This window comes from Dromiciops gliroides, chromosome 2, assembly GCF_019393635.1.
Source record: "Dromiciops gliroides isolate mDroGli1 chromosome 2, mDroGli1.pri, whole genome shotgun sequence".
In the NCBI taxonomy this organism is placed as follows: Eukaryota; Metazoa; Chordata; class Mammalia; order Microbiotheria; family Microbiotheriidae; genus Dromiciops; species Dromiciops gliroides.
Genome location: NC_057862.1, coordinates 184,226,373 through 184,249,734, shown reverse-complemented (window position 1 = coordinate 184,249,734; position 23,362 = coordinate 184,226,373).

Genomic DNA, 23,362 nt, shown 5'->3' with positions numbered 1-23,362 from the left:
TGAATGAGAAGGCAGTGGCAAAAAGAAGAGATCTAAACACTGTTTAACTCTAGCAGAGATACTAACTGAAAGAAAGTAGATATGAAAAAAAACTTGACATCAATAAACAAACCAACAGACAATGGCCTTGAAAAACCATCAAGGGGCAACACTGAGTTGGATTCTTTTTTTTTTTTCATTTTCCCTCCAGTTATCATATCTGTATAGTTAACATAAATGCTGTTTTCTCACATATACATTTCACCAGGACTCATGGAACTATACCTAAGTAGCATGTTATGATAAAATATTTGACAAACACACTGACAAGATTTTGACAAGCTAGAAGACTGGACAAAATCTAATAGATGAAACTAAATAGATATCAATAAAAAATCTTAAACCTGGGTTTAAAAATTCAATAATTCTCTGCCCTGTGACATCATCTTCCTCTTTTCTTCTAATGGAATTGATGGGGACAGTGTAGCTGGATAGCAAGTTATTTGAAAAAAAGAATAAGTGAATAAATAAGTGAATGAAAAATTATTTATTAAGCTCTTTCTCTATGCCAAATACATAGTAAATACTGTAGAGGATACAAATGCAAAAGTCGAGATAGATATTAAGTGTTTGCAACAAAAGGGAAATCTGGGTTTGGGAAGCTTGGAAAGTTACAAGTTACAAGTAACAAGAAAGTTACAAGGATGGTGACTCGAGATATAAATTTACTCTCTTTCCAGTAGCAATGGCAATACTGATTTGGTGATGGTTCCAGAACTGGAATGAGTGAGAGAAGGGTGGCTGATAAGATGATGAATAGGATATAAAGAGAAGCTGGAGCTGGCATAGATACAGTGGGCACTAAGGTACTCACTAATGCAGAGCAGGAGTGAGGAGAGACATGTCAAATAGAGCAGAAGTTCCAGATATGATAGTCATTAGTCCTCCTGGGCGGAGCATCTGCTCATCTGTAAAATGGAGATAATAGCCTCTAACTCTCAGAATTATTGAGAGTATCAAATGAGATAATATTTGTAGAGTACTTAGTACAGCCCCTAGCACATAGTAGATTCTATATATGTGAATGTTACCTGTTATTATAATTATTGTTAAAACAGTAATAATAATAATTATTATTATTTAACCTCCCAGAGCCTTGAATTTCTCATCTACAAAATGAGAGTTTGGGGACTAGATGATCTCTGAGATTCCTTCAAGGGGGAAAAAAAAGGGAAAGAGAAGGAAAGAGAGGATTGTTCAAGGGGATTACAAAGATAGTTTTGGTCCAGATTGTTTAGAGCTATAAAAGCTAAGTAGAAGAGTTCATATTTTATCCTGGAGGAGATAGGAAGTTGCTGGGGTCTATTGAGGAAGAGAGTCACATGGTCACATCTACACTTAAGAAAAATGACTTTGGCAGCAGTGTGTAGGATGGACAGGAGTGGTTAGAGACCAGTCAGCAAGACTAATAAAGAGGTTGTTGCAGTTATCTAGACAGAGGTTGGATGTGAGAGATGTTGTGAAGGTAGAAACAGCAAGAATTGGCCACCTATTAGATGTGTGGGGTGAAGGAGAATGAGAAAACCAAGATAAAGCCGAGGTTACAAACCTGGAAGACTGGAAGAATGGTGGTTCCATTGATAGGGGGAGTTGGGAAGATGGAAGCATTTGAGGAAGAAATGATGGGTTTGGTCTTGGGTGGGCAGAATTTGAGATGTCTCCAGGACATCTGGAAATGTCCAATAGGCAATTAGTGACATAGACCTGAAGCTCAGGGAAATAAGGTAGGTACATAGACAAATACATACACATGTACATACATTCATCAGAGAAACAGAGACAGAGATTTATGTCTAATCTTGCCCCCCCCCAGACCAGAGAAGAGAAAATGCTCCTCTCTCCCTTCATTGTAGAGGTGGGCGTTATGTAAGTGTAACATAAGTTGTCAGGTTCTATTGCTGCATTGACTATTTTTTTAAGGCAGGGTAATGAGGGTTAAGTGACTTGCCCAAGGTCACACAGCTAGTAAGTGTCAAGTGTCTGAGGCTGGATTTGAACTCAGGTCCTCCTGAATCCAAGGCTGATGCTTTATCCACTGCACCACCTAGCTGCCCCCCTGTATTAACTATTTTTTCTGGACTACTTTTTTCCTCCTTTATTTTATTGTTAGAAGGGATAGTTCAGTGGGTGAGAGTAGAGAGAGGGATATATTCAGAAATGAACAAAAGATATCGGTATACATTTTTAAAAATAAAATATGAGCACCGTGCTTCTCAAATATCATTGTTATATAAACATTAGTTATCATCATCATTTCTTTAAAAGAAGGGAAGCAAAACCAGTTTCTCTTTCTTCCCTCTGTCCCTGGCATCCTCAATCTCAGCCCTGGGTGACATCATCATCTTCCTCTTTTCTTCTAATGGATTTGGAACTTTTCAGTCTCAGTTATTGTCAGCCCACCTTGAGTTAGCCTTTCTTATTGTTTTCTCTGCCTTCAGGTCAGTGGAGACACTTTGTCATGTACATGGGTGTGACTCCTTTAAGATAAAAACCAGGGAAAAATTTCTAACAAAGCAGAGTGATTTTTCACTAAGTTTTCCCAGGTAACCTGAGGACTGTTTATCTCCCCAGCACAGGTGGAAGAGAAGCTGATGAAAGTTTCCCCTCTCGAAAGTGAAGTACATCTGGCGTAAACGCTCCCCTCCCTTCTCCTTTGGCAGGTTGTTCAAAGGCTCCAAGAGAAAATCCAGCAGGGACAGAAGGACGTTTTCATCCTGAGATGGCTCCGTTTGGAAGCCCCAGACAGCAGCGGGATTTCCAGGAGGCAGGTGGTCACCTTCTTTTGAGGTCAGACAGCTGTCTCTTTATCATAAAGACACTTTTCTGGCATGGAAGAACATCTGAAAAACATATTTTCCAAACATAAAAGTTGAGGCAGCTCTTTTTCCTGTTAGTCTCCCCTTCCTTCACCTCTTCTCCCCAGGAGTCATTCCAAACAGACCCTGGTGTTAAAACTGTGGCAGGTATGACTCTTTCTTAGTTTTACTCATTCTGCTTTGCATCCTTTTGAAGGACCAATCTCATTCTCCCTTTCTCTTTCTCTCTCTCTCTCAAAAAAAAAATCTAACAGTGTTTAGAGTTTTATTTTTTAGAGATGAGGGGGAAAAAAAGGCCTAATGATGACAACATGAAATGGCATATCAGTCCCTGTACAAATGAATAAATCATCATTCCTACTTTGAAATTATAGGAGGGGAAGGATATAAATCAAATAAACTTTGGGGACCTCACTTTGATCCCTTACTCAGGCTCTGAATGATGCCTCAGGAAGGCTTTTCATCTAGATACGCATTGGATGTACCGGCCACACTGGTGACATTGGAAGGCAAAGGCTCCCCAGTGGAGAAAGGCATCTGTCTCTGTGAGTCAAAGGCCCTCAGAGGCCAGGCCTGCTCATTGGGACAATCAACTGACTTAGGCTGCTGTTATATAGTGAGTAGGAGGCTTGGGAAATTTATTGCTGCTGAGGAAGTCATCTGCTGTGATTACTCTCTGAGGCAAAAGTGTTAGTTCATGTAATAGTTTTGAAGTTAGGAAGCTATAGGTGATTGTTGACAAGAGATGAAGCAGTCAGATATTTCTTCAGTGAAGTGTACAATTGCAAATTGACTTATAGCCTCTAAATGAGGCACTACCCACTGGAGACCATCTCATCCTTTCAGGGAAGAAAAAGTACTAATTATCCTTATTGGCGGATTAGAGTAAAATTCTAATGGAAGGAAATCTGTGTGACATGAATAAAATGGAGTGCAAAGTAAAACTGTGAAGTCATTGACATTTCAAGACAGCCCACAGAATCATCAGAAAGGATGTCAGTGGTCATCTGGGTCCAATCTGAACCTGAACACGAATACTTTTTGCAAAATCTCCAAAAATGATCATACTCACTCAGCTTGAAGATGGCCAATGATGTAAAAACCATTCTTATTGAAGTCCAAATTGGTACCTTTACTTTGACTGCATCTTTATATTTACCCAAACTATAAGGAAAACACCATATGCAAATAGTTAGCCACAGAAAATTCTGTAAGGTTTGATAGCAATGTACAGAGAAGTAGAAATAGGCAGCATGGGGAGCAAGTACCATGTAGCTTCAGACACAGCTTTGATCTAGGCTCTTCCTTCCATGGCTTTCTATCTCTGCTCCTTTTCCCTTTAGTCACATTCTAAGGGCACTCTTCCTTAACTGATTTGCCTTAGATGCCCTTACCTCCCTCGGTCCCCAAACAGGCTCTCTTTGGAATCTGGCTGTATGACTAAGCAAGTTCTCTCCCTTGTGAGTTTCGGTTGCCTTAGTTGTAATAATGAAGGGTTTGGACTAGATGATCTCTGAGTTCTCTCCAATTCCAAACCCATGATCTTATTTAAGGAGGTCAAGTCTTTCTCTAATAAATATATAAGAAGACCCAGCTACAGACCTTATCTGAACATACTCAAGTTGAAATTTCCTTCATGAAATTCCTCACATCCATTCATAAACATGTAGACCATGAAACATAGGCTGGCAGCAACTTTAAGGACCAGAGCAAGCCAAAGGGAAGTGAGTTTCCTTGCTCCCAGCCCAGTCAGGGTTTCTGAGTGTGCTAACCTCTCGCTGGCAGGCAGGTATGAAGAAAATAAGCATTTATTAAGCACCTACTATGTGGCAGGCGCTGTACAAAACACTTTCCAAATATAATCTCATTTGATTCCCACAAAACCCTGGAATATGGTTGCTATTATTATCACCATTTTATAGTTGAGGAAAATTAATCAGGCAGAGGATAAATTACTTGTCATGGGTCACACAGCTGGTAAGTAGCTGAGGCTGGATTTGAACTCAACTCTTCCTGAATCCAAGTATCCCCTGAACAACTTAGTTGCTTCTAGCAACATGTTATGGTAACGAGCATGCCAACTCTGGGGTAAAATGACAGGGGTTCAAATCCTGCCTCAGATGCCTACTACCTGTATGACTTGGGGCAAGTCATTCAACATGCCTCCGTTTATTCATGTGACAGAGTTGAACTAGAAAACCACTGACCCTTCTTCTATTTCTAGCTCTGGGATCCTATACATCACTTAAGGTTTACAAAGGGATTTACCTACCTTATTATACTTCATATTTGCAACACTTTGACTGAGGTACTCCTTAGCTACATTTTAGCTGGCCCATATCTAATAAGTACCTGAGGCCCAGGTCCTTCCCATTCCAAATCAGTACCACACCCCACCAAGTCATTCCACCACAGTCCATCTTCAGAAGGGAAGACATGGCTTCAGCTCTAGTCTCTCCTAAGTTGATGAGAAAAGCAAAAAGTATATAAAGGTCAGAAGAAACTTGAGCAGGTCAGAAAATTAGGAGCCAAACAACATTCCATTCAAAATGTAGGCTGCTACCATTTGCCCCTTAAATTCTGTTTTACATACTCCCCAAAACAACTTTTCTGCCAGAGGAAGAAACAGAAAACTAACAAGTATTCCTGTAAATAGACCTGGTTGTTGGCAGGTAATGGGGTCTCTTTCTCCTCTCCAAATATGATGTCCTTGGTCCTTGGACTCCACATTATTCACCAAGAAGCTTTTGTTCAACATAAAATATAGTGCAGTAGAAGGCAGGCCTATCAATTCATGAACATATATTTGTATCAATTTTATGGGATTCTAAAGAATCTTATTTTCATAGGATAGAAAATGTCACTTAAAAATACTGTCCAAGTGATTTATTATTAAATCTTTTTCTCTTGCCTTTGCAAGGATTTTTCTTCAGCCTAAAGTAGTCTGGGTACTCCATGATTGAAGCCCTTTATAACACAGTTTCTTAATAAGTCCCACAAAAATAGTTTCCTATGATAAATCTCTGTATGTCCCTATCCCTTAACCTCCTAAAAGTCTATCTGCTTCCAGTCTCTTGCTACTCCTACATATGTGTTCTATAATAGTGGTATCATACTGAATAAGAAATAGATCCCTGTCATTCCCCAATTGAGAAATGGTCAAAGGATATGAACAGGCAGTTTTCTGATGAAGAAATCAAAGCCATCTATTGCCATGTGGAAAAATTGGAACACTAATGCATTGTTGGTTGAGCTGTGAACTGATCCAACCATTGTGGAGAGCAATTTGGAATTATGCCCAAAGGGCAATAAAGCTGTACATACCCTTTGACCCAGCAATACCACTATTGGTCTTTTTCCCAAAGAGATCATAAAAAAGGGAAAAGGACCCACATGTACAAAAATATTTATAGCTGCTCTTTTGTGGTGGCAAGGAATTGGAAATTGAGGGGCTTCCCATCAATTGGGGAATGGCTAAACAAATTGTGGTATATGAATGTAATGGAATACTACTGTGCAGTAAGAAAAGATGAGCAGGAGGAGTTCAGAGAAACCTGGAAAGACTTGCATGATGATGAGTGAGATGAGCAGAACCAGGAGAACATTGTATACAATATCATCAGCATTGTGTGTTGATCAACTGTGATAGACTTGATTCTTCTCAGCAATACAAAGGTACAAGATAGTTCCAAAAGACTCATGATGGAAAAGGCTCTCCAAATCCAGAAAAAAAAAAACTGTGGAATATGGATGCAGATTGAACCATACTATTTCTTTTGTTTTTAGTGCTGTTGTTTTTCTTTTTTGAGGTTTTTCCTTTTTGCTCTGATTTTTCTCTTATAACTTGACTAATGCAGAAATATATTTAATGTAATTGTACATATGTAACCTATATCAGGTTACTTGCTGTCTTGGGGAGAGGGGGGAGGGAAAAATTTTGAAACTAGAAATCTTATAAAAACAAATGTTGGGGCAGCTAGGTGGAGCAGTGGATAAAGCACCGGCCCTGAAGTCAGGAGTACCTGAGTTCAAATCCGGCCTCAGACACTTGACACTTACTAGCTGGGTGACCCTGGGCAAGTCACTTAACCCCAATTGCCTCACTAAAAACAAAACAAAACAAAACAAAAAAAACAAATGCTGAGAACTATCTCTACATTTAACTGGAAAATAATAAAATACTTTTATAATTAAAAAAAAGAAAAGAAACAGATTCCTACAGGCCGCATATTGATTAGAAAACCACAAATTAACATTATCTACATTGAACTGTATTTTTATTTAGTTTGGAAAACATTTCCCAAGTACATTTTAATCTGGTTGGGCCACACTGGGTAGTTTTCACAACTAGTTTGACACCTCCAGTCTACAGAGTTCTCCATAGAAGTACTCAAAGCAACTGCCAAGATAATCTTCCTAATGTACAGATCTAATATGGTCAGACCTGACTGACCCCTCACTCAAAAACCTTCACTGGATCCCTACTGCCTAGATGATAAAATACAAAGCCCTGATGGTGAGGGACTGTGTAAGAATCGAACAAGGATTTTCAGACAGGGCTTGACTACGCTTACTCTTACAAAGGGAAGTCTTCTATTCAGGGCAGACTGGGGTACTTTGTTGGTAGTGAAAGAGATAAAAAAAAAAAAGAGCAGGGGCAGCTAGGTGGTGCAGGGGATAGAGCACTGGCCCTGGAGTCAGGAGTACCTGAATTCAAATCCGGCCTCAGACACTTAACACTTACTGGCTGTGTGACCCTGGGCAAGTCACTTAACCCCAATTGCCTCACTAAAAATAAATTAATTAATTTTTAAAAAAAGAGAGAGAGAGAGCAAAGCGCATCACAATGGATGTCGTCAGGGAAACCACCTGGTCAGACATGGCTAGAATTCACTCAGAGGAGCATGCCTGGAACCTTCCAGTGCCACATAAACCCCAAGGCCCACAGCAGCTCACATTGCCTCCCTCAGTATTTAGACAGGCAAAATCAAATTGAATGAACATGGGGGACAATCCTGAAGGAGAAAAGAAGTCTTAGAAGGGTAATATGTAGCTTCTGGTAAGTGTAAAGAAGGCAAAATGTGGCAATCTTCCCCCTCTCCCCCCCCCCCCATTTTTTGCCTTGTGATGATTGATAATGGATGAAACTTGGGTTAGGGTTTTTTAGAACCAGTTAATAAAACTACCTCCTTCTGTGCTTTCTGCTCCCACTCCCTATTTCCCCAAATCACAATTACTCTGTAGTTTAATCAATGGAAGACAGAGAAACTTATCCCACCTATGTCCACCTCCATAAAAACAAACAAACAAACAAACAAATAAACCCAGTGAAACAAAACAAACAAGAACAGTTTAAGCCACCAGGGTTTTTGAATCTGGTAATTATTCCTACCCTTGTCCACCTAATAAACTCAGAAGCATGAACTTAACCAGTAGCCTGTGGCCTTGGCATAATCCTTCATTGTGCTGTAATTCTCAATGCTTTTCTGAACAGAACTTGGGGGCATTTGAGTCTGGGCTGGAGCTTGTGTTCTCTAGAAAGAAGAAAACAGAATATGAGTCATCTTCCCCACTGTGTTCTTTTTTCTTGTCTTCTTTTCCTATAGTAAAAATGTCCACACCAGCTCTGGGTATTATTGATCATGCAGGAAATTATAATAGCACTTGTGTTTGCAGAGTGAATTAAGGTTCAGAAAGCTTTCTCCATAACGATCTTATAAGGTAGGGAGCAGATTATTATTTTACAATATAACTCAAATATCATCATCTGCATGAAGCCTTTGCCACTGCTATTGCCCTCTCTCTCAAACTACCTGAAATTTAACTATTCTCTCTCTCTCTCTCTCTCTCTCTCTCTCTCTCTCTCTCTATATATATATATATATATATATATATATATATATATATATATATTTGTATTTAATAACATTATATTTATGCTGTATATATTTTCTATCCCTACCCCTCCCCAACTTCCATTTGAATATGAGCTCCTTGGGAGAAGAGACTGCTTCATTCTCTGTACTTGTTGTATATCCAGACCCTAGCAAACACAAAGCCTGGCACGTAGTAGGTGTATTATAAATACCTTTCAGTTCATTCCCATTTTACAGATGAGGAAAATTATTTTCAGAGATTGTAACTTGTGCATGGTTACCCAAATAAGAACAACTAATTAGATAACTTGTAAGATCCCTTCTTGTTCTAAATCTATGATACCATGACCAATATGGCAGTTTGGTAGAAAGAAGTAACAGAAAAAGGTAAACCAACTAAAGAACCAGAAATGAAGAGGGGAAAAGTTAGCTGAGGCCTATTCATGGTATCATAGATCTTGAGCTGACAGATGCTATCTGGTATGATGTTGTTGTTCAGTCATTTCAGTTGTGTCCAACTCTTTGGAAGTGCCATTTAGGGTTTTCTTGGCAAAGATACTAGAGTAGTTTTCTGTTCCTTCTCTAGCTTATTTTTACAGATGAGGAAACTGAGGCAAACAGGATTAAGTGACTTGCCCAGGGTCACACAGCTAGTAAGTGTCTGAGACTGGATTTGAACTCAGGTCTTCCCGACTACAGGTTTAGCACTCTATCCCCTGTACCATCTAGCTGCCCCATCTGGTTATTTTAAAAATGAAGAAACTGAAATCTAGGGAGATTAAATGACTTACTCACAGTCACACAGGCAAGATGCAGGATTTATAGCAGGTCTTTTGACTCCAGAGTCAATATTTTTTCTGTTGTAACACACATTGAGAATATGTTTATTATGCATGTTATGGAAGGGTGTGTGTGTGTGAGGAAGGAGAGGAATGATTACTAAAAACTGGAGACAAACAGTTTCCTTTGTATCTTTGTGTCTCTATTTGTGAAGACAGACAGTACCCTCCACAGTTCAGTATCACAACACAGCAGTGCCCAAAGGGCTGGAGTTTGTGTTGAGTGTGTCAGTGAGAACAGATTACTTAGAAGTCTTACTCACAGGGTTGTCTTTCAGCCAGATAATAATTACGGTCTAGACATTACTCCACATTTCGGTATGTGGTAAAATCCCAGGAGGGAAGAGGGCACCGAAACCTCACACGCCAATAGTGCAAAAGCAAAGATTTCAGTCTTCACAGGAAACATGCTGTTGAGTGTTGGGGTCACGTTCTCTTCTGGGGTTGCTGACAGTGGGAAATCTATTGCACTGAAACTCTTTCATACATCTGAGAAAAAGAAGGGGGAAAAAGGCAACTCTGCCCCAAACCAAGAGTCTCACAGGAAGTCCTCTCTGCTCTAAGCAAAAGGACACATGCTGGCAGTCATTGGCCTGATTTCCTATGACACCAAACCCTTCTTTTCCAAACTCCTCTTGATCCCTGGGAGGCCTTGGAAGCCTTGAGCATGTTGGAAAAGGAATTCTCACTACAACCCCTGCAGAGGAGGCAGCTTTGATGCTAACCAAGAGCCATGTGGTTTAAATGTGTTCCTAAGGAGACATAGAGCTTCCCAGCATGGACTTGTTCATATTTCCAGAATGCAGAAAAGTGGATCATCATGAATATAGCAGGTGAGACTACATTGATATCATTTTGAGCATTCACCATGGAGACTGTATCCATCTAGGAAAAAGAAGCAAGCCTGGGGCAGAGCATGGCAATTGGGAATCAGAGGACCTGTTTTCAAATTTCAGCACCATTACTTGCTAATGGACAATGGACAAGCTGTCTCCCCTCCTTTAGTCCTCAATTTTGTTATCCATTAAATGAGGAAATTGGAGATCAAACTTTTTGTGTGTCATAGATGGTTTTTGCTAGACTGGTGAAGCCTATGAACCCTTTCTCAGAATAATGCTCATCAATACATAAAATAACACATTTAAGATTACTGATTAATAATCCTAAGAATTAGGGTTAAGAAAACTAATTATATTGAAATATGGTTGTCAAAATATTAGTGGAAAAAAATTCACAGGCCCCAGGTTAAGAATCGGTGGATTCATTTATTCATTGTTGTCCTTGGTGCTTGACGATGAGAACCAAAATGACATCATGACGAGGGGGGTCAACGTAAAGTGTATCTGGGTATGGTTGATCAGACCCATACAAGCTCAGAAAGCTCTAGCACGGGCTGGACACAAATAGTCCATATGAATGGTTACAGTGGAGATGTCCCTAAATTTGCACATCTCATGTTTCTTTTGAGTTGCTACAATTCTACTCTGCTCACAGAGCACAGCCCCTTCTTTGATATGAGCACGCCATGCTGAACAGTCCTGTGCCAGTATCTCTCATGTCTCACACTCCATACCAAAGTTCTTCAGAGAGACCTTAAAAGTATAATGGTACCACTTCTTCTGACCTCTGAGTGAGTGCTTGCCTTCTGTGAGTTCTCTGTAAAACAGCCTTTTAGGCCAATGTATGTTTGGCATTAGAACAATGTGGCCAGCCCATCAGAGTTGTTCTCTCTGCCATGGAGTTTGGATGCATGGCAATTCATCTTGAGGAAAGACCTTTGTGTCTGGTACCTTATTTTGCCAGGTGATCTTCAGAATCTTCCTATGGCAATTCAAATGGAAACAACATCTAAGGTCCCTTCCAGCCCTTAATCAATAACGGAACCCCACCCCCCACCCCCTCCTATTATGCTTTTCATAGTCTCCATACATTGGTAGCATCAAACCAAAGAATTTCATCAGCTGAAAAGTTGAGATGTTCCTTGATTTCAAGGCTATATCATATACACACACATACACATAGGTATACATATATACTTATACATATACATGCATATATACATATATATCTATAAGAGCCTTTTTCTTTGGAGTTGAGAGCACTGTATACCTCTTTGGTATACCTCTATTCATTCTGTTATTTTTAGAAGTTCATTGGTTTCCTTAAAATTACACTGTAGGTCCAAGATTAACACCAGAAAGACTGACTCATAGTATGAGCTCCCATACACAGTTATTTTGCATACATCTTGTATAGAAAGAGTCAGCATGTCATAGTGGATAGGGAGAAACCTTCAAAGCCAAAAAGACCTGAGCTGGGAGTCCTACATCTGACACATAATGGTTGTAAGACCCTGGGTAAGGCACTTAACTAACTTCTCAGTGGTATCAAATATGTAGCCACAGGCCAGACCTCAGAATGCTACTCCAACCAGATTAAAGTATAATAGGAAATATGTAACAAAATAAGTGCGAACGCAGTAAACAATTTTTTTTTTTTGGTGAGGCAATTGGGGTTAAGTGACTTGCCCAGGGTCACACAGCTAGTAAGTGTCAAGTGTCTGAGGTTAGATTTGAACTCAGGTCCTCTTAACTCCAGGGCCTGTGTTCTATCCACTGTGCCACCTAGCTGCCCCTGCAGTTAACATTTTTAAACTAAGTATGCAGCCTGCAAGAATCCTTATGTACAGATTATTGCCTCCTCCCCGCAACCTTTCTATTGGAGTTTGATCCTTTCACCCACCTGCCCTAGGCAACTCTCTAAGACTATACATTACCAAAAAAGTCCAAAAGTAGAGGGAATTTAAAGGGAGGTCTCTATTCCTTTACCCATGACATAATTCCAATGATTATATGTATATATCTTTCTATATACCTATGTTTTCTCCACCTGAGGGAATATAAACTCCTTAAAAGTAGGGATTGTTTCTTTTTTTGTTTGTTTTGGTACCTCCAGAGCTTTGCATCCATTTTTTTCTATTTGATAAAGATAGGTTGCACAGTGGATAGAATGCCAAGTCTGAAGTCTGGAATACCTGAGTTCAAATCCAGCTTCAGAGCTTACTAGCTGTGTGAGCCGTAGCAAATCGCTTAACCTCTGTCTGCCTCGGTTTCCTCAACTGTAAAATGAGGATAACAATGCCACTTAACTCACAGGGTGGTTGTTAGGATTAAATGAGATCTTTGCAAAGTGCCCAGGACAGTGCCTGGCACATGGTGGTTCCCATATTAATGCTAATTGCCTCCTTTCCCTTCTATTAAATCCATGATTGCATTGATACAGGGAATCCCTCTACCAAAGCAGATCCACACTTAATTCTATAACTTCTAGTCTGAAAGTTGCCTGAGCCAACTTTCAGTTCAGTGGATTGCCACCTATGTGACTGGTCACATGGCCAGCATGTCTCAAAGTCTACATTTTCTTTATGGCAAGGTCTGCTCTCCATCCACTAAGTCATGCTACACTTCTACTTCCTGACACACAGTAGGCCTTTAAAAAATGGTTAATTACCTGATATGAAAAAGTCCTCTAGTCTGGCCTTCTTTGACTAGATTGGACAATATCTAAATTGTGTCCTGTCAAGTGGATAGACATCTCTACTATTTCTTAGGATCGATGGACAAATATTTTATAGCTTCTCAAAGCTATAGCACCAGTTTTTGGTATTTTGGACACTTAACACTGTCACAAAGTTTTTCCTTGGATTAAGACTATCTCTTAGTACTGTTGTGCCCCATTTTCTATTGCTTAGTCTTTAGTGGGACAGGAGGGACAGCTAGAGGTGGTCCAGTAAATAAAGTGCCAAGCCTGGAGTCAGGAAGACCTGAGTTTAACTTTGATTTCAGACACTTACTGGCTGTGTAACCCTGGGTAAGTCATTTAGCCCTGTTTCTCTCAATTTCCTCACCTGTAAAATGAACTGGAGAAGGAAATGACAAACTAATATCTTTGCCAAGAAAACCCCAAATGGAGTCACAAAGAGTCAGAGTGAAACAACTGAACAAGTCTTTGATGGAAATGGAACTTAGCTAATGAATATTCCCCTAAAGATAATAATAATAATAAGAGCATATTTATATAGCATTTAAAAACTTACCAAGGGTTTTCTTCACAATTCCATGAGATAGGCAATAGTCCCCCTATTGTTGTTGTTGTTCAGTCACATCTGACTCTTTGTTGACCCCCATTTGAGGTTTTCTTGGCAGAGATACTGGAGAAGTTTGCCATTTCCTTCTGTAGCTCATTTTATAGATGAGGAAACTGAGACAAACAGGGTTTAGTGACTTGCCTGGGGTAACACAGCCAGTAAGTGTGTGAGGTCGGATTTGAACTCAGGTCTTCCTCACTCCAGGTCCTGCGCTCTATCCACTATACCACTGCTATCTTTAGCTATCTTTACAGCTTGTCTTTAGGCACATAGCTAATACTCTTCTGACTAATGCTCTTTGTATTAGACCACACTACCATTCATTCCCTAAAAGCAGCTAGTCATATACCCTATTTCACATTATTTTCTCAATTCCTTTAAACATTATCCACAAGGCCTATTTTGCATTTCTTTAATCACTGTGGTTGTTCTCTGGATGCCTTCCAGGTTTGTTATATCTTTTGGGAAATGTGGAGACCCAACTGGACAATAATGCCCATGTCTTGTATGTTCTACATCTCAGTTATGCTAATGAATTCCAGTATCCTGGTGAGAGTGTTTTTATAACACCACCTCACTGCTGACTCACATTCAAATCTTTGTCTGACCTACTTGTGCATTGCCCATCACTCACCATCTTATACTCATTGAGCCCACATCTTTCTATTGAACTTTATCTTGTCAATCATTTCTCCAACTTAACAAGGTCATTTTGAGTTTCATTCTTTACATTCAAGGTGCTAGTCACCCCACACAGTTTATTATCATCACAAACTTAATGTGCATATCTTCTCTTCCACCAACCAAGTCATTAATGAAAAGATTAAATAATAGTAGCCCTCAGATCAATCTCTGGGGGCCCCCACTCAATACATGTCTCCGAATAGCTCTGCCCTTCAATCAAATGCATTGCCTGCTCTGGTTATCTGATCACAGTTGACCTTTAAAAAAAAGGACTGATGTAAAAAATAAAGCATAACGCATCAAGTATTTCTGCTAATTTAGTGTGATCTGATATTAGCTTTCCCCTTTGCTTTTTTTTTTTTTTTTTGCAGGGCAATGAGATTTAAGTGACTTGCCCAGAGTCACACAGCTAGTAAGTGTCAAGTGTTTGAGGCTGGATTTGAACTCAGGTCCTCCTGAATCCAGGGCCAGTGCTTTATCCACTGTGCCACCTAGCTGCCCCCCCCCTTTGCTTTTTCTATCACCTGATTTTCCTGATTCCTAATTCAATACTCAATAATTCAATACTGTCAAGAAAACATTCACCTTTCTTTAATGTAATGAGGATAAAGGCATCTTAACTCTCACATACACTTCTTCTATACTGCTTTGTCTTCCATAGCATTATTTAGGACCATGTTTATTAACTACTACTACTAAATGCCTTTGGCTTCAGATGTTTGCTTATCTTGATTGTGCTTTAGTAACAAGTCAGAAATCTTTTATTTAAGCTCTTTTGCAGCCACTAGATAGAAGTATAGAAGCAGTGTTGAGTTCTAAAGGGGATCCAGAGATCATTTTGCAGATGAGGAAACTGAGGCCTATCTGAAATCAGATGAGTAATTCTGCAAGGTTATAAAACCATCACCTTCTAAAGAGAAGAGACCTTTTTCGGTGTTTTTGTTCTATACGATACCTTTCCCTGCCCCTGTCTATGAGCATGGATTCTAAGAGATTAACTGAAAATAGACTTTTTGGGGGGCGGGGGGGGGCGGGGCAATGGGGGTTAAGTGACTTGCCCAGGGTCACACAGCTAGTAAGTGTCAAGTGTCTGAGGTCGGATTTGAACTCAGGTACTCCTGAATCCAGGGCCAGTGCTTTATCCACTGCGCCATCTAGCTGCCCCTGAAAATAGACTTTTTCAGAAAAATTTTTCCCAAGGCAAATCGTACCTCCAACATTGTGGAACTTCTCTTGGTCTCTGATGATGCCATCATGATATTTGCCAGTGCGTGAGGGAAAATAGAAACCACAATAATTTTGTAGCATTTTGATGGATTAACAACATAGGGACTCCCTCTACGCACCCTCACCCCTGGACCATTTGTTGGCCTAATACTAGAAAGTCCCCAACTACTATTGAAGGAAAAACATAATATAATAAACCGTGCAAGGATACAGTAAAAATAAATGGTCTGTCAACAGCATTTCTATATAATAATAACAAAATACAAGAAGCAATAACAGAAAAAGAAATCCCATTCCAAATAACGATTAAATGCATAAAATATCTGGGGATCAATCTACCAAAGCACACAAAAGATGTGTAGATTGTGGCCAGAGTCCTATAAAACCCTCAGAGTAAAGGTTGATGACTTTACTTCTGAGGATACAATCTAACTCATTTAGTTGCTCAAAGGTAACAAGCAAAGTCTTCTCATAAGTGTTCTCTTCACTCTCTTCATAAAATAAAGGTTATAGTAGTTCCATCAAAAGATCTCTCTATATATCCTCTTTCTCTGTCTTCTCCAACCATGACAAGTCTCTTTAGCTTCTTAAGCCTAGCACTCTTAATAGTCTTCCCAAACTATTCTCTCTACATCATTCTGTTTGACTCTTAAAGATTCTGTAACAGTAACTGTAGCCTCATTTAAAAGAGGCTTTTGAAACCAGTGTTAAATAAACCAATGCTTCAGGGTTAGTTTGATTAATACTCTTATTGTATTATATGAAGGGATCAGCTTAAGGTAAAGTAATGGCAATTCTATGCATCTATTCACAGGATAGAGGCTTTAGGGAGCATTGCTCCCATTTAGTGAGAACAGGGTCCAAGCTAGATGCCTCTGTTCATCACCCAAAGAACTTAGATTGTTAAATACCCTGTAACTATTTCTGAAGCCTGTTTAATGCATTCCCTTACAGAGGCCATGCCTCATTCTTGGTGCAAGGCTGAGCTCAAAATCATCCCACCCCATTTTAACCTTGATTTAACTTAACTAAATAAGAATATGTCTCAATTAATCAATCCTATGCTTTAGACTAAGGGGGGGGGAGTCTTTTTGAGCTATAGTGATGCTACACACAAGAATTGTGTTTGAAAGACCAAGGAAACTTGGCCACACTCCAGCTCCCTCCTGAGGACCTTGTGAGTTTCAAAAGCTTAGGAAGATGTTGGACCTCCCCTTTTCCTAAGATCAACTGACAACAGAAACTGCATCAGGAGCAAAAATATATGGATACAAAATACCTAAAGGGGACTTTTTGAATATACCAACAAATGGGAGAAAAGAACTTCCAGGAACCAAGAACTATGAGTTACCCTTTTGCCAGAAATGTCTAAGTTTGGGCCCACTTTCCCCTGGATTCTGTATATACTTGTGGGAGAACATGTCACTGACTTAATGATAGAAGGCGATCTATACCAATAATGCTTACTGTACAACTTTAGCAAATACCTCTCTCTAAAAGCTAAGTAAGGCTGCCAGACTCAATGATATTCAAGTGACAGTCTTGGAGAGAAGCACGCTTGTGCGAGCTTGAGCCAATGGCATTAGAAAATCATTCTTTACTCCTCAGGAGTACCCCTAGAACAATGAGGGGGATATTTAACCAAACCAGGGACCTGACTTGTCTTTGAGTGGGCATTGAAATGGTGTGATTCTCAAAGTTTCCATGGGATACACTGGAATGGATTCTTTCACCAATTCCCATAGAATTCTTGTTTTCCTTCATGTCTTGGGTCAGTTGCCAAATCCTCCATGAAACTTTCCCTAATCCTGCTGTTTGGTAGGACTCTCTCTCTTGAATTTCTCTTTCACTATGCTTTGTTATATACATGTTGGATCCCCAAAAGAGAATGTTTGCTCTTCAAGGGGAAAGATAGTCTCATATTAATCTCCCTATCCCCAGCACCCAGCACAGTGCCTGGCACATAGCAGGTACTTGATAAAGTTCATTGAACCTAATTAAATTGAAATATGCACATAATCCTATTTCTATTTACCTTCTTACATCATTAAAAGTTGCTAGCCAGCTTGGGGCCTGAAAATGGTAGATTTATTCCTTGTGATTCACACATTACCCAGAAGCTTCTGGCTACTTGAAGTTACTAATCAAAATTCCAAAACTCTGAGCAACAACTTTTCAAACATCAACGTTTTTGTTAACATTTCCAATAAGTTCACAATCATAGTAGGCACTTCCCAGGGAACAGGAAATAAGAGTTCTGTCATTGGTTTTCTTATTAAGCTGTTGTGAAACTTTAAGAAAGATACTCTAAAAAAAAAAAGAAAAGAAAAAAAAGAAAGATACTCTATGCCTTAGTTTTCTCATTCATATCATGGAGATTATATTATTTCCCAACCACTATCTTTGCCAAGAATACCCTAAATGGGGTCATGAAGAGTCAGACACAACTGAAATCACTGAACATCATCATCTGTCTCTCTTGTTCTTCCTCTCTTTTTTTCTCTTTATGTATATATATATATATTCATATAATATTTTACACATATATTATGTGGCAGCTAGGTTATTCAGTGAATTAAACTCTGGGCTTCGAGTCTGAAAAATTTGAGTTCAAATCAGGCCTCAGACACTTGCTAGCTTTGTGACCCTGGGCAAATTAATTAACTTCTCTGGCTATCAGTTTCCTCATTTGCAAAATGAAGGGATTTTTGTTGATGTGTCCTTCATTCTAGGACCATGACATCAGGAGGTGATGTCATGATTTGCAGAGAATTGTATTTAAATGAGGGAGAGCTGTGCAAAGTAACCAACCTCACTCTCTCCTCCAGAGCCCTATGAGTCCAGTGGAAAGATTTATATCAGCCTGACTGGAGATGACCCCAGATGTTAGAGGCAAGGGAAAGTTATGTGACTTGCCCAGGGTCACACAGTTAGTGTCAAGTGTCTGAGGCCCAATTTGAAATCATGTCCTCCTGACTTCAGGATCAGTCCTATATCTGCTGCACCACCTAGCTGCCCCTGAAGGGATTGTACCAGATGATGTCTATAATCCCTTTCAGATCTAAAATTCATTAACCTATAATTCTATGATATGGTTCACTGGTTATGGTAGTGCTGAAAGGAAATTAGCTATTCCAGTAATATGCCTAGGTTCCTTATAGGAAAACTAATAAGTTAAATTAAATGAATCAGGAAAGTAATGGGAAGATATTTAATGAGAACAGCATCATAGTTTGTGGGTAGCTATCTTGGCCCAGTGGATAGAGCGCCGAGCTTAGAGTCAGAAAGTCTCATATTCCTAAATTCAAGCCTGGTGTCAGACACTTACTAGCTATGTGACCTTGGGCAAGTCACTTAAGCCCATTTGCCTCAGTTTCCTCATCTGTAAAATGAGCTGGAGAAGAAAATGTCACCACTCTAGTCTCTTTGCCAAGAAAACCTCAAATAGGGGGGCATGAAGCATTGTGGCTGAACAACAACAACAAGAACAACAACAAGAATCATGGTTCTTGTTCTCACCTAAATACTAAACCTTCCACTATCATTCTAAAATGATTTTTTTTTCATCTTTAAAGAAGCAAATTGACACATCTGGGCATGCTGAAAATACTTCCCAATAATGCTACAATTATGCTGGCTTGACAGATTATTTGACAGACACAGCAGGCAAGGAGGTGGTCACTGAGCTCTATCCAAAAGAAAGACAATTTGGTTTAGACGAATATGAAAATTAAACCACTGTGGTGTAGCAGAATATGTTAAGTCAGTTTTAAGTCATAGCCCTGGTGATTTATTGTAAAGAAGGAAGTGACTTATTGTTAAGGAGGAAGTGAAGAAGAGCAGTGAAAGGAGTTAATGGTGATGAAAGATGGAAGAATCTGTGATGAAATCAGCCAATTCCATCCTTCAGTTTTTGCACCTGTGTTTTATTGCTTGCTGAAAGAACACACAAGAAGCCCAAGCTATTGTCTGCATTTTTTTCTTAGTTTATTTAGATGTAGGAAGAGAGGGAAAGGGAATGTAGAGAGGTGGTAAGGGGGAGAAAGACTTGAAGTTATTAAGATAAATATAAAAGTGACAAATCTTTTAAATTAAAACATTCATATGAAAAATAGTCGCTCATATTTTTGTTGGGCCATATGGTTTACAAAACACATCCCTGACAATCTCATCAGGTAAGTAGTGCAATTATTACTTGTCCCATTTAACAGATGAGGAAATTAAGGCTTAGTGTGCTGAGCTAGCAAGCGTTCTCTGGGCTTATTTCCTCATGTATAAAATAAAGCAGTTGGATTTAAGTGATCTTCAAGGCACTTTCCAGCTACCAAATCCCATAACTTATATAACCAGAGAGTATCAAAAATAGATCTCAAATCCATCAAGTCTGGTGCTCATTCTACCACTTTACTCAACCAGCCTTTCCTACTCTTTGACTATTTACAGTTTTCTTTTTTTGTATTACTGCCTTTAGAGGACTGGCAATGTAGACAAGAAGTTTCCTTCCAAGTAAAAGGGAAGAAAATTGAGCTCCAAGATATGAGGAGAAGAATAGATTGAGAATAGAGTGAGGGGAAGAAGGCAAAAGAGAACAAAAGGGAAGGGAGAGACAGTGGAGAAGGGAGAGACAACAAAGTAAACAAGCATGGAAGAAGAGGAAGCACGTGAAGGCTGAGATACTCTCTCATTTATCTCATATATATACATATATACACATACACATATATGTGTGTGTGTGTGTGTATATATATATATAGCTGTATAGATACTGTATAGTTGTGTATATAGTACATAGTTGTTTGCATTTTATCTTCCCCTAAGTGGGGGCAGCTAGGTGGCGCAGTGGATAGAGCACTGGCCCTGGAGTCAGGAGTACCTGAGTTCAAATACTGCCTTAGACGCTTAACACTTACTAGCTGAGTGACCCTGGGCAAGTCACTTAACCACAGTTGCCTCATTAAAAAAAAAATCAAATGTTATCTTCCCCTAAGTGGACTGTGAGCCCCTTCATGTCAAGGACTAATTTTTTGCCTTATCTTTCTAGCCTCAGCACTTAACACAGTGCCTGGCCTATATAGTAGGTGCTTAATAACTACTTATTGACTTAAAGGATAATAGAATATGGGCAAAGAAGGGAAACCAGAAGGATAGAAAACCAAGAAGCCAGAGATTTGGTAATCTAGCAGATACTCTCTGGCCAATTTCTATACAGTCCTACCTTTCCACATGGGAGAAGCTTCTTCCTTGGGTCTCATTGTCCTGATCAGTGACTGCCTCTCCAAGATCATTATTTCAGGAAAATTTCAGCTTCATTTCACTCCCTATTGGCTATTTCCCCTTCACCAATCACCTGGTACCCTGGAGAAGTTTCTGCCTGGGGAAGAAGGAAGGAAATGAATATTTATTAAAAGCCTACTATATGGGGGCAGCTAGGTGGCACAGTGGATAGAGCTTGGGGTAGACACCCCCCTCCAACTCATTTAGTCCATCTGCAGAGATGGTTTTATCAGGCCATGGTTGCTGGACATGCTGCAGCTTCTTGGAACCACAGGTGAGAATTGGGTGAGAGGTGGACACCAAAGGTGAATGAGCAGCCCTGAAAAGGACTTGGCAAGCCCTCACACCAGAGGTGCTAGTCATCCCTGAACATTCCATACACCCCTGTGTTATTTACCCCCATGGGAATGAAAGTTCCTTCAGGGCAGGGACTATCTTTGCTTTTTTATTTGTATCTCCATCATTATGTGCTTGGCACATAGTGCTTAATAATTGCTTTTTCATTCATTCACAAACCACTTTCTAGACAGACTTGGGTTTGGAATCAACTTCTGGCACTTACTAGTAGGCAGTTTGCTTCATCTAAGAACCTCAACTTCTTCCTCTGTGAAATGGAGGCAATAATACATGAAGTGGTGCTCAGATGAGGGTTACAAGCACAAATGAGAAAATGTATTTAAAGTGCTATATAAATGTCAACTATTTATTTAAAGGGACAGGAGCAAGTCCTTACACTTTGGTGTAAAACAAAATTTAAAATTACATTTGCCCCCTGGAACAAATAGTTTATGAGAATCTGTGCTCATGTTTTTGTTCTTCTGCTCACTTCTTTGTTTTGGAAGATTAAATTTTGACACCTAATTAAGCTCTGCATTTTAACAGTCTCCCCACTGTCTTGCTTGAGATGCAGAAAGGTTGGGCTCTAAGAAATAATTACATCGGTAAATCTGTGTTTTCAGACTATCAGGGTCTATTGTTTTTAAAGAGAGGAACAAAGCTATCTGGAGGATTATCTCCAGAATGCTAGGCCTCTGATGACTCTCTTTTCTTTATTGATTTGAGCATTTGTTCCCTCCAATGATACAGATTACAATTGCAATGTACATAACTCTTGCCCAAGGTCTCCAATTAGTTCTGGTATATTCCAGTGAGATGACAACCCATCTCAACAATGCCACATCAACAAGAATTTATTAAGCACCTACCATATGCCATTCATTTCCCATCAGCTGCACTGCTTGGTTTCAATTTTACCATCATCATCACCACTTCCACCCACCCCACCCCAACCACCAAGCCAGAAAGTGATCATCATGCAGATTGTTTCAGTTTTGGTACTTACAACTTATCAGTACCCTCAATTGCCTCTATCCCTCAGATTGGAGGGCTAGAAGCAAGAGCAAAACAACTTCTCCCAAAATCTCCCTTTAAACAGGGTCCAGAAGCCAAGTCATCTTTTATTTCCAACCAGGTACACTGCTTGGTTTTTGACTCCACCAGTTATCATGGCAGAAGCCAGATATCCTCTACACTCCTCCACCCCACCCCTTTCAGCTTCCTTTTGTGTTATCTTCCTCCATTAGATTCTTCCATAAGCTGTGTGAAGGCAGGGACTATCTTGGTTTTTCTTATTTGTACCACAGTGCTTAGCACAATACTGAGCACCTAGTAGGCACTTAATAAATGTTTATTGCACTGACATTCATTGTGCTAAATGCCTAACTGTCCCATCCCTTAAAGACCTGAAAATCTAATAAGGGTGACAGCATGCAAGCAATTATGTACCAACAAGGTATATACAGGATAAATTGAAAATAACCTCAGAAGGAAGGCCCTAGCATTAAGGGAGATTGTGAAAGACTTCATGTGGAAAGTAAGCTTTTAGCTGGGACTTGAAGGAAGTCAGGGACAATAACTTAAAATTATTTGTATGGTGACGATCGCTAAAAAGTCTGGAGTGATGCTATCATATGAACTTGAGTACATCCTGAGATCTCATAAAGGAAAATAGAATGGCTGAATCCCTGTGTAAAAATATAAATGCCTTCCCAGAATCCCTAGGGAAGAAGCATGGTACAATGGAAAGAGAACTCAATTTGGAGTCAGTGAATTTGGGTTCAAATACCAGCTCCACCACTTACTGCCTATGTGACCTTGGGCAAGTTGTGCTTCAATTTCCTTCTCTGCAAAATGAGGGGACTTAGACAGCCTCTAACGTCCCCTCCTATGAATCTCTGCTCTTATGATCCATGGTTACTGTAGCCTACTTGCGTAGATATAAGGCCTCTTCCTTACTGTTTTTTTTTTAATAAAATGGAGTCAGTTACAAAGACCACCAAGATAATCTGTTGAAGAGTTGTAGAAATGTCCCAGATAATGGTCCAGTACAAAATGGAAAGTGAGGGAAAAACGCATGCTATTGAGAAAATCATGGGGTACAAGACAAAGTAAACATGATGA